The sequence below is a fragment of the Opisthorchis viverrini genome (genome assembly GCF_000715545.1).
Source record: "Opisthorchis viverrini unplaced genomic scaffold opera_v5_101, whole genome shotgun sequence".
Lineage (NCBI taxonomy): Eukaryota > Metazoa > Platyhelminthes > Trematoda > Opisthorchiida > Opisthorchiidae > Opisthorchis > Opisthorchis viverrini.
Window position 1 is genome coordinate 580,540 of NW_008751757.1, and position 2,958 is coordinate 583,497.

Consider the following 2,958-nt stretch of genomic DNA (forward strand, 5'->3'; position numbering starts at 1 on the left):
GTCTTTGCAACATGTATTCTCGTTTTGTAGTATCAACGCGTGGAGAAACCTGGGATGAAAGTGTAGAAGGCGTGGCTACGGTCGGTCGATTGCAGTCGTTTTCTCTTGACTGTGGCGAGGACATGCAGTATCGAAATCAGATAGTTTTGCTCATTTATCGAACTAATGACCAGTTGAACGCACACAGAAGCTATGCCAAAGATATAGTTTGAAATGGTATAATTGACCGCGGAAATGTGATCAGGTTTAGATGGTTATGGGATGCGTAGATCTGCTATTGACGTCACTCTAATTTGACCGGTCCTTCCACTTGGTTCCGCAGGATGACGCTGGTGGGTCCACACAAACTATGGGGAACATTGGATTTTAGTTTCGCATCCACAGTGTGCCGTGATTTGAACCCCAGACATCCGACACGCAATGTGATCATGTTAACACTAGCGTATTCCTTGCTTGAGCAGGCGGGCAATGTGACAGGTTAGTTGAGTGCCTCGACCGACGACCAGGTAGTGTGGACGAATGGATTTGTTTGATTGGTTTGCAAACCAACTCAAATGTGAAAACATTCGTTTGTTGGCGGTTGGCTTGGACGCTCCGCTTGCATGCCCCATGTTCGAATTCCGGCACGACAAAGGAGAAGTGTCAATACGTCAAAATATTGGTAGTTCGCGTGTGTTTACTGGTGGCCGTTGATCTATTCGGTTTAAATTTCCTGTCCAGCGAAGTATACGAAAATCACACTACGAGTTCACTGGTATGTAAGATAATGATGCTTCAGCTGTAACAGTCTTTTAGTGCCTAGCTACCATGCCACCCTCACAGGAAGCACGAGGGCTTGGATACTGCCAGGTTGCACAAACCTAGACATGAGAAGTCGAGTTCGGAACATGGAGCTTTCGGTAAGTAAATTCGCGTTCTAACCACTGGGCCACCTCGCTCTGATACACAGACTTGCAGTTGATCGCACTAGGGTGGCAAATATTCCCGTCATTCTGGTGTTGACGCGTTCACCGGTTGCGCGGAGAATCTTAAAGAATACCGTCATCCTGCGTCAATTGTCTCCTTCTCGTATCGTTACTAGGAAACCATCGGTACTCAGGGTTTTCTTCACAAGGAACCGTCAATGTACACATGTTCACGCGAGAAGAAGTATGTGAGTGACTGCGTAAACAGGCACAGCATGCCGTGAGCTACACGTGAGCTACAATGTGACAAACTACTAATTATGGGAATCTCAAGAGAGAACGGATTCCATCAGTCACTCAACCTGGTAGGTAACTTTCAGCCTCGTTTGGATTGCCAGTCAGGTCTGTCCATTGTGGTTCACTGAAGTCATCGTTATCCGAGTAACCAAGTCACAGAAACTTGAAAGCCTAGCGAGAAACGATACTTGGTTCACTGCTTGGCAGATAGGACCAGAATGATTTCCTCGTCTGACATTCTAGAGCAGGAACTGGCAACTTTAGCAAAAATTTCAGAACGGAACTCCCACCCCCTTGAATTTTTTTTGTTAGAAAGCATATGTAACCTATATTTATGATGGGGTAATAACTCAGCGTCAAAAGAAAGCCAATCCAAAGTGACAACGCTTCAAAGTGCATTACAAACTGGACAAAACGGTCGCTCAGAAGAATGCTTCATGCTGCTGAGCTAAAGCTTTTGTCTCCCCAAAGACACTGTCCTCGCTTTAACAATGCTAGTCTGCTGTTTGTGCGAGTTCTGCAAACTGGGTCGATCAGGCGCTCGTCACAGAGTGTCAGGACCCCTCGGAATGGGGTTAGGCAACAGTACAATCCCAAAGCATTTATTGAATACAGACTACTAAGTCAATCTGACTCAGTCATTTAGTATCATAAATCGGATTCTAAACAATTGATGGAAAGTAGCCCGACAGTCAATCATGAACGCGGCCGAATTGATCATCATCAGACTACTGAGGCCAACACCACCAAGTGTGCAGAAGCGACAGACTGATTGAAGTGATCGTTGATCGGTTAACCCGGAACAAATGTTACTCTTGTCACTTGGCTGTCCTTCACTCCTGTTGCTGTCAGACTACTGGCACCGGATTTCTTTACTCCGTTTTTGTTCACGCTTGTTCAATTTTTCGGAACGGCAGAAGTCAGATGAAACTTACCGAAAACATATATGTTCCCGGTACGAATAGTTCCTTCAAGAAGCATAAATTTGTGGGTGTTGAGGATATTCTGACGTTCTGGTTTTGGATCATGTCCTGAGAGTGAATTCGGCCTACACTGATACGTTCAGATGCACTGGTTTGATGTTGTTTTGTTTTCATAAGCCATCATTAGTGCCTACACAGTATCACTCCAAAAAAGAGACCTCATCGAAGAGAGTTCGTTAGGCAAGCAACCTCCGTCAGATTTTTACAAGGGTACCCATCTCCAAAGAGGTCTGGAAATTACACGATTTCGTTCCTGAGGAACGATTTTACCCTGCCCTCTAAGAACACAAGCCACTTTCGGATGAACAACGTTTTGGACGCAAGCTAGTGGGTGCATTGACGTCGGCTGTGACATCCTTTCGTCACACCCGAAGGAAGCACGAGGGCTGGGATACAGCCAGGTTGCCCAAGTCTAGACAGGGGAAGTCGAAAAGCAGAGGTCGGGTTCGAACCAAGGACCTTTCGATCAGTAAATTCGCGCTCTAACCACTTGGGCCATCTCGCTCCTTCCAAAGTGTCTAAAAACTGGTTCTCCTAGCTGGAGAAATTCGAACTCAGAATGCCATCATCAATCGATAAGGGCTGTGCGTACTCCCACATGGCATGGGACACCATCCTGCTGGACTTCTCAGCAGTTGTCCTCTGGTTCGTCGACGAAGGAAGTGGCCTTTAAAATCGACTTAGCTTGCAGGCCTATCTTTTTTTCTCCTCGTGTACTTGTTGCACACTGTTGGCAATATGACCTTGGGACTGACCGGAAATTTCAAATGGAA